This window comes from Leptonychotes weddellii, chromosome 13 (genome assembly GCF_054177405.1).
Source record: "Leptonychotes weddellii isolate Sample4059 chromosome 13, ASM5417740v2, whole genome shotgun sequence".
Classification (NCBI taxonomy): domain Eukaryota; kingdom Metazoa; phylum Chordata; class Mammalia; order Carnivora; family Phocidae; genus Leptonychotes; species Leptonychotes weddellii.
The window spans coordinates 74376488-74386288 of record NC_138381.1 but is presented as its reverse complement, the minus strand read 5'-3'; the positions used below and the strand labels follow the sequence as shown (position 1 = coordinate 74386288).

Sequence of the window (9801 nt, the reverse complement as noted above, 5' to 3'; positions counted from 1 at the left end):
CAGAATCATACTGTTCATATTTTGTGTGTGTGTGACTTGCTTCTTCCACTTAGCGTTAGGTGTGTGAAATTTTTGCTTGTTGTCACAAATAGCTGCAGTGTGTTCATTTTCCTGCTGCATACTCTTCCATGATGTGGATATGCCATGGTTGATCCGTTCTCCTGTGCATGAGCATGTAACTTGTCTCCAGGTTTTGTCAGTATAAATGATGCTGCAAGGAACGTTCTTACACATGTCTTCTGGTGGGCGTGAACAAATGTTTCTTCGGGGTTTATCCCAAGTGAAGTTGCTGGCTCATCATTAAACACATAACCAACTTTATAATTTGGTTTTGCCAAACTCTTTTCTAGAAAGGAGGTATCAATTATGTTCATTTCCTAAGGCTACTGTAACAAATTTCCACAACCTTGGTGGCTTAAAACAACAGAAATTTACTCTCTTATTCTTCTGGAAGCCAGAAGTCTGAAATCAGCGTCATCGGGCTGAAATCAAAGTAGGAGGGGAACTGCACTCCCTCTGGAGGCTCTAGGGGAAGAATCTTGCCAGCTTCTGGTGGCTCCAGACGGTCTGTGGCTTGCGGCCCCATCATTCTAATCTGGGCCTGAGGAGGCTCACCGTTGGATGGTGAGATGGACAAGTGAGTCAGGTGATGCGAAAGAGTCAACTCTAAGGTGTTTTTACAGCATTTGACCCAGTGTGGGGAGGTCAAGGGAGGCTTCCTGGAGGAGGCGACATTTCAGTTGAGACTTAAATGACTAGAAAAGGTTAGGTAGGTGGGAGGAGACAAAGAGGTGGGAGAAGGTGTCTCAGGAAAAGAGAGCAGCAAAGGTGAAGGCCTGGAGGTAAGAAACAGCATGACATATTTGGGAAGGTGAAGCATTTGATGTGGTTGTAATGAAGGATGGAGGCGGTGGAAGAAGTAGAAGGCTTTGCATCCTAAGCTAAAGAATCTGAAATAAAATATGAATTAAAAGGTATGTATTTTAAAAGGATTCATTCTTGTGTGCTTGTTGTAAAATATTCAGCTATACATTGGAAATCAGAAGCCCCCTCATCATCCCAACTGGCCCAGAAGATGGCATCTAATAATATTTGGGGGTATAACTTTTTTCCTTTTAAAAATTGAGCTATAACTATATATATAGGAAAATGTCCAATTGTTAAGTACAGATAGATGAATTTTTACCCACATTTATACTCATGTAATTATCACTAAGATCAAGATACAGAACCAGCAAGTTTGGGATCTTTCTAGATTTTTTTCTTTTTCTAGACCAATAATCATGTACATGTACATGTATACGCTAATATCTGAATATATACATGAGTATACTAATACGCAATATAATTTTATGTATATGTAATTATCTTATTTTTCAAAAATGGGATCATCCTTGATTTAATATTCTGCAATATTCTTTTTTCACTTAACATGGATTTTTTCCATATCAATACATAAAAATTAAGAAATGAAAGGTGACTGGTTCATTTATTTACTCATGCATTCAACAAATACTTTTTTTGAAGTTATACAATATGCTCAGCTGTGTGTCATTAAAGGGTTTTAACCAGGGGTGCCTGGGTGGCTCAGTCATTAAGTGACTGCCTTCGGCTCAGGTCATGATCCCAAGTTCCTGGGATCAAGCCCTGCATCGGGCTCCCTGCTCAGCGGGAAGCCTGCTTCTCCCACTTCCCCTGCTTGTGTTCCCTCTCTCGCTGTCTCTCTCTCTGTCAAAAGATAAATAAAGTATTTTAAAAAAATGAAAAAAAAATAAAGGGCTTTAACCAGAGGAATGACATAAAGAGGAATGATAGAACCAGTTTTACTTTCAGACAGATCATTCTGGAAGTATGCTCTCCCTCAATCCCTTGGGTGAGAGAGGAGGGGTAAAGCAATTCCCCAAAGTGGGTGGCAACTGCATTTTTCTTTTCAAATTTTAAGTATTTTTGAATAAGTATTACATTCAAGGGATTCAACATTCAAAAACCTCGAAGGGGCATTTAGTGTGAAGTCTTCCTTCCCTCCTATGCCCTGACCACTCATTTCTGCTCCAAGAGACAGCTGCCATCACTAACTTTCTTATGCGTTCTTCCAGAGATAGTGAAGGTGTACATGAGCAAACATGTATGTGTTATATTTTGTAGTCCTTTTAGAATTTTGAGTGATCACTCATATCAGTGCGTAAAGAGCATCCTCCCAGGGTGCCAAGCTGGCTCAGTTGGTAGAATATCTGACTCTTGATCTCGGGGTTCTGAGTTCAAGCCCTACGTTGGGTGTAGAGATTATTTAAAAAAAAAAAAAAGCTTGGAAAAAAAAAATCCTCATGCTTTTGGTGGTTGCTATTGAGTGGAAGGACAACTTCTATTTTCAAACCTTGCCCAGAAGTTTGGTATCTTTTACTCCCTACCAGACATCTCTCTGCCCCCAGCTGGTACACCCTTAGGTGGGCTGGGTGGGTAGCAGGGCACTGAGAACTGGAAATATTCCTTGACCTCCCAGGAGGTCCCTGGGAGACATTCAGTGTCCCGGGGGCTGTTCCCACTCTCTATTATTTCAAGAAGATGCCCTGACTCATTTATAGTCCTTTCCCCCTTGTTTCTGTGTCCAAGTGGGTCACCAGTTGACCTTAGTGTCCCCTTGCCCACACTGATCTCCCTCCCACTTGAGCATCCAGCTGTTCCATGGGTGCCTCAGAGCCCCCGGGGCCTGTGCCCACATATTCTGGCAGACAAGATCATCCTTGGTGATGGATGAAAAGTACTCATTTAATGAGTACCTACTATGTGCCAGGCTGTCTGGTAGCCTTTTACAAGTTAATTCTCATAGCAATCATGCCAAATAGGGCACTGTCATTCCCATTTTCTGGATGAGGAAACAGTCTCTGATAGGGAAGGCCAGAAGCTGGGTAATGGTGCAAACTGAATTTGAACCCATTGATGCCAGACATCTTGGTTATCCTTGGTTATCTTTGGTTATGCATTAAGCAGTAAGCACTCAATGTATATGTGCTGACTGAATGAATGAGTGAATTTGAGAGATGTTCTTGAGCAGGTCCTGTATGTCAGACATTGGTCGAGGGGCTAAGGATCGAACAGTGAACCAGACAGCCTTCTCAGAACTGAAATTCTAGTGGGGAAGACAATCTAAACAAATAAGTAGGCAAAGAAGAAAAGGTAAGATAATTAGATAGTAATAGGAATTGTAGAGGAAATATGAGATAATAGGCAGTGGCTGGGGGGGTGAAGGTGGGTGGGTCAACTTCAGATAGAGACAGGGTCTGTAAGGAAGTGACCTTTGGACTAAATCTGAATGGCAAGAAGGAGTGAGGTACACAAATATGTGGTAGGGAGGAGAGGATTCCAGGCAGAGGGAACAGTATATGCAAAGGCCCTGAGGTTGGGTCAAGCTTGGTGTGTTTAGGGAACAGAGAAAATACCCGTGTGGCTACAGCAGAATACAAAGGAGAGTGGTAGGAGGTGAAGTTCAAGATGCAGACAGGGGCCAGATCACACTGGGTCTTGCTGGCTGAGTAAAGTCTTGGAGGGTTTAAGTAGGGGGATAATATTTTCTCAGGTTGCTATGTGGAGAATAGACCATGGGGTGGCAAGAGAGGAAGCAGGTAGCATATTGAGGAGGCCTGAGAGGGTGGTGACCTGGAAACAAACAGAATGGGGAAGCATTTTGAAAGGAGAGCTGACAAAACTTGCTGATGAATTATGGTTGGGTGATGGAAGAAAAAGAAGGATCAAGGATAACCCCTTGGTTTCTGAATCCAGCAGCTGGGTGGATGGTGACAGAGCCATTTATTGAGATGGGAGGATGGGGATAAGTAGGTTTTGGTGGGGGTGGTTGGGGAGAGAGGAGGAGGAAATGGAATTCCACTTTGGACCCAGGAAGTGTGCTCTGCCCATTAGACATCCCAGTGGACATATTGGTTAGCAGCTGGATAATGAGTCTGGGACTCAGGGAAGAGGGCAGGGCAGGAGACTGATGAGTCATCACATTGATGGTATTAAAAGCCACACGACTGGATGAGATTGTGTGGGAGTGAGTGAAGACAGATCCCTCTTCAAGAGACAAGAGGGTGATGATACACATCACCCGGGGGGGTGGGGGGTGGGGACCAGCTCCTAGAATGGTGGTGGGACACCCAGCAAGCAGCTCAGCCTCAAACCCAGAGGGGCCCTGAGGGGCTCCGGCTGGGGTGGCTGCAGTGTGTTCTGGAAGTAAACGTTAGATGCCGTCTGCAGGGCCTTTGACCTTATGCTCCAATGCCCTCATTCTGAAGGCCCTCAGACGGCATTACTCGGATTTGCTGTTTACGTCACGCCTTCTTCCAAGAACTTCAAAAGCCTGGCTGGGGTCCCCAGGGAGTTGCTGTTTCTCCCTTAGGGCCTTTGGCAGAATGCAGGCCAGGAAACTCAGACAGCAAGTAACTCATTCAAGGTCACGGGGGGGGGGGGATGCTGCCTGCAGAACCATGGAGGCAAACCCCCTTATCCACCCACCTCCACATTGGTTTGGTTTCTCACAAGGCTTCTGTTTTGCCAAGGGGGATATGAAAATAAAATAGAACTTCCCAGGATAATTAAGATGTTTAGCCACGGTGGAGTGGGAGAAGACTTCCCGAATAATAGAACTTGAGGAGAGAGAAGTTTAATATGGAAGTTTGGTAACATTTGGCTTCTAATATGTAATATAATACTGTCCTTGGTCTCGACTTGGAATTTGAGCAAAATCTGTTGTACATGATGCTTTGGGGCTGAATTTATGGTTTGGGGGTGGAACAATGTGCTGAAACGGGTCTCTGGAAGGTCCTGGGGTCTGAACCACATGTGAGTTATGTTGGGAGGAATCTTAAGGGGGCTGAGGAAGACCACGGAATGCTTCCTGCTCCGGACCGGAGCTTCTAGAGGTCAGGGAACACACGCAACTCAATTCTGCGTCCCCATCAACCCGTTCTGGGTGTGAACAGAGTAGGGGACCCAGAATTGTTTGTGGAATGAACGAATCAAGACAGGAGTAGGTGAGTGACTGGGTGAAGTGTAAAGGAGGTTGTGCATAGGAAAGAGAGGGAAGTGGATGGACACCAACAAGACAGGCAAAAATTCAAAGGTCTGACAATATCGAGCTTTGGTAGTTGGTCCCCAGGACAGCCCCCAATAATTCTCGCCTTCTGATAGTCACACTGATATTAGTTTTCTACTGCTGTGTAACAAATTGCCATAAATCGAGCACCTTAAAACAACACTTGTTTATTCTCAGGGTCTCCCAAGGCCAAAATCAAGGTGTCCGTGGGGATTGTGATCTCCCCTGAGTCTCAGAGATCTCTTCAAAGCACATGTGGTTGGCAGCACTCCTTTCCTTCCAGCTGTGGGATGGGAGGCCCTGTTTTCCTGCGAATTATCCACGGGGCTACACCCTCAGCTCCCGGTGGCTCTTTTCGGAGCCTGGCCACGTGACCTCCTTCACAGGCAGTTCAAACATAGCTACTTGCTTCTTCAAGAATCAGTCTGATCTCTTTGAAGGTCTCACCTGATTAGGTCAGCACCACCAGGGTATTCCTCCTTTGATCAACCCACTGATTAGGGACATTAATTACATCTGCAAAAATCTCTTCTGCCCTGTAACCCAACATAATCATGAGTGACATCCACCGTATTCACAGGCCCCACTCATGCTCAAGGGGAGGAGAATTCACAGCACACGTTCGCCAGGGGGTAGGAAGCTTGGGGGCGATTTTACAACTCTGCTACTACAAGACCTTTGTGTGGGATGCTCCCACCTGAGTAGGATTGACCTGGGTCATAACCAGAGCGATAGTGCAGACACGATGGTGTGTGAACTCCAAGACTAGTTCATAAAAGATTGTGGCTTCCCATTCTCTCTCTTGGATCACCCCTTTTGGGGGAGCATAGCCGCCATGCCCTGAGGATGCTCAAGCAGCCCTGAATATCACAAACATACACGCCCAAAGGAAGAATTTATTAAAAACACATGGGGCTTCTGTCACTCAGACTCCGGCATACAGAGCTCTCACAGAACCGCTTTGTGATCCTGAACATCCGCTCTCCCGATGAACACCATTCGGGCCCCGGGGAAAAGCTTCTCCACATCTCTTAGGTCATGACCTCGAAATAACAGCTGTGTCCGAATGCAGCGTCACAGGTTGTGTGGCTGCCAAATTGGAGACGGGCATTCCAGTTCGGGCTCTCGCGCAGGGATAATTGAGAGTTGCAAGCACTCAGATAAGAGCAAAGACAAATGAATTAACTTGCAAGATCCCGCCTTTCTGTCAGCACAAATGCAGAAGGAACTCGGGTTGCCTTCTGCGTTCCGTGTTGGAGTTCCAGAGGTACACACGCATGAGTGCGATTTTTGTAAAAACTGCACACGGCATCTGTAGGGAGCAGATTCTAAAATGTCCCACATAATTCTTACCTTCTGGATGGGACCTGTGACTTGCTTTTAACCAAGAGAATACAGCAACAGTGATGGGATTTCACATCTGTGATTACCTTGCATCGGATGTAACTACTGTCTTGCTTGCAGATTCTCCCGTATTGATGCTCTCCTTTGCTAGCTTTGATGAAGTAAGCCACAATAATAGAGAGGCCCACATGGTAAAAAAAAAAAAAAAATGCTGAGGGCAACCTCCAGCCAACAGCCAGCAAGGAGCTGAGGCTCTAGAGTCAGCCAGCCCATAAAGAATTGAATCCTAGCCTACCACCCGGAAGGAGGTCCTTCCCCAGCTGAATGTCTAATGAGATCCCAGCCTTGGCCCACCTCTTTTTATTTTTTTTAATATTTTTATTTATTTATTTGTCAATGAGAGAGAGAGAGAGCGCGCGCTCCCACACAAACAGGGGGAGCAGCAGAGGGAGAAGCAGGTTCCCTGCCGAGCAAGGACTCCGGGATCATGACCTGAGCTGAAGGCAGACACTTAACCAGCTAAGCCACCCAGACGACCTGTAGCCCACATCTTGACTGCAGCCTTATAAGACACTCTGAAGCAGAGGGTTCAGCTAAACCATGCCTGGATTCTTGACCACAGAAACTGTGAGAGAGGAAATCTGGTTTGCTTTAAACTGCTACATTTATGGTGATTTGTTACACAACAATATAAAACTAACACAGCAGCAGAGGATCATTTTGAAATATTAAATGATTCATACTAGCCTTAGGTTTAAACATATATAGATCTAGATTTAAAAGGCATGAAGTGTGATACATTTCTTTACATTGCTCACGAGACATTGAAATCTAGGATTATTAGTTTTTTTAATTAATTAATTAATTAATTAATTAATTAATTTAAGAGAGGTCGGGGAGGGGCAGAGGGAGAGAGAGAATCTTCTTTTTTTTTTTTTTAAGATTTTATTTATTTGACAGAGAGAGACACAGTGAGAGAGGGAACACAAGCAGGGGGAGTGGGAGAGGGAGAAGCAGGCTTCCCGCGGAGCAGGCAGCCCGATGCGGGGCTCGATCCCAGGACCCCAGGATCATGACCCGAGCCGAAGGCAGACGCCTAACGACTGAGCCACCCAGGTGCCCCGAGAGAGAGAATCTTAAGCAGGCTCCACGCCCAGAGCAGAGTGGGACACAGGGCTCGATCTCACCAGCCTGAGATCATGATCTGAGCTGAAATTAGGAGCTGGACGCTCAACTGTCTGAGCCACCCAGGTGCCCCATTAGTTTTATTTTGAAATATTAGGATTTAATTAAATTAAAAAAATAACATTTATAGCTTTATTTAAATAATTTACCTTAAAATGTTATTTTAATTTTATATTCGTTTTGCCTTTTGATTTTAAAAGATAATTTTAATTTAATAGAAAATTTCTTTTTAACAGAAGAAGTTAATAAAATATTTTAGGAGAAAATAACTTAAAAACATAAAATATTTTAATTTGTTAATTTTTTACATTTAATTTACATTTCTGATGAGAATGTATTCAAACTGCATACTTTGGTAGAGTTTCATTTGATTTTTTTATTCCTTTTGATCATCATTGTCAATAGCACACAAATTATGTAAAAATCTTTATAATAATAACATGATGAGCAATTTTGCTGAAATGAAGGCAAGAAAAATGTATGGAACAAACATATAGTAATTTATTAATTATGTATGTCCTTTTTTTTAGATTTTTATTTATTTATTTAACAGAGAGAGAGAGTGCGAGCATGAGTGGGGAGTGGGGCAGAGGGAGAGGGCAGACACCCCGCCGAGCAGCGACCCCGATGTAGGGCTCAATTCCAGGACCCCGGGATCATGACCTAAGCCGAAGGCAGATGCTTAACTGACTGAGCCACCCAGGTGCCCCAGTTCTATATGTCTTTTAAAATTATTCATTTAGACAACATTGGCACATCAATACAATATCCAGGCATGCACAATCCACTCATCATTGATATTTAATCCACTCATCATGGATATTTTGCCAATTTGAGGACATATAAAAACCATGCTTTACACATATTCTTTCACTTTGTTATAAGGAAGGTGTATTTGTTTAAAAAGGAGGTTAGAACGTATTTTATTTGACAATTTGGAAGCTTGATTTATAACATGAAGAGTTTTAGACATGTGGCCTGCAGGCTTCCATGGGTACTCTTGTCCCGGGTCCTGTGGATGTCAGGGCAGGCTGGCTCAAGCTTCCTCAGCCAGTAAATGGAGCCAAGATTCAAACTCCTATCTGCCTGGACTCCAAGACTTGGGCTGTGTAAGATGTGACCTTCCCTGAGTCAGCACACAGTCCAACAGAGGAGCTGCCACCTCAGGAAGCCCCTAGAAGCTGGGATACTCAGTGGTCACGGGCAGGAGAGACTACAGAATTTGTGGGGCCTAGTGCAAAATGAAAATACATTGTAATTCTAATTAACACATTATTAAGATTTTCTAAATGCTTACAGTAGAGCAGTAATGTAAGCAAGAGGTCCTTCTAAGTGCTGGGTCCTGTGCAGCTGCCCTTTGCAAGCCATTGGTCAGGGAGCTTCCTGGAGGTGGTGGCCCAGGATCCCTCACCCCCACTTGTAATGGGTAGGATTGGGTGTGGCCGAAAGAAGAGGCAAGAACAAACAGGAAAGATGAGGACTATCTATTTATAGCACTTTCCTTTAAAATCAAATTTATTTAAATAAAAATTTAGTCATTTAAAGAAAACAAGGAAATAAAAGCATATGTTACATGCAGATATGGAAAAAATTGCGATGAGTCATTTGAATAACTGGAGCTTGGGAAATTGCTGTCTGGGTGTGTGTGTCTACAAGTGTGTAATTGTGAGTGTGTGTAAATGGCTCTTGTATATGAATCTTTGTATCAATGAAGATGAGTGTGAGTCTTTGAGTGTAGGTGCGTGATACATTTAAACGTGCGAAAGCGGAAGTGTGTCTGAGCATATATTGTGTGAACGTGTGTCCGGAGGTCTGCGTGGATGTGTTCAAGTAAAGCTTTCCTACCCTGAACTCCTGCAAGGAGAATATAAAATGGTGGACTTTTGGGGGCACTGGCTGGCTCAGTCAGTAGAGCATGCAAGTCTTGATCTCTCGGTGATGAGTTCGAACCCTATATTGGACATAGAGGTTACTTAAAAAAAAATTTTTTTTTTAAAGATTTTATTTATTTATTTATTTGAGACAGAGAGAATGAGAGACAGAGAGCACGAGAGGGAGGAGGGTCAGAGGGAGAAGCAGACTCCCTGCCGAGCAGGGAGCCCGATGCGGGACTCGATCCAGGGACTCCAGGATCATGACCTGAGCCGAAGGCAGTCGCTTAACCAACTGAGCCACCCAGGCGC

General features: G+C 44.1%; 1 protein-coding gene across 3 annotated transcripts in view; it reads right to left on the bottom strand.

Moving 5' to 3' along the window:
• The window catches only part of HVCN1 (hydrogen voltage gated channel 1), a 542590-nt gene that overhangs the window by 118159 nt on the left and 414630 nt on the right, over positions 1 to 9801 (bottom strand). The window lies entirely within an intron of this gene.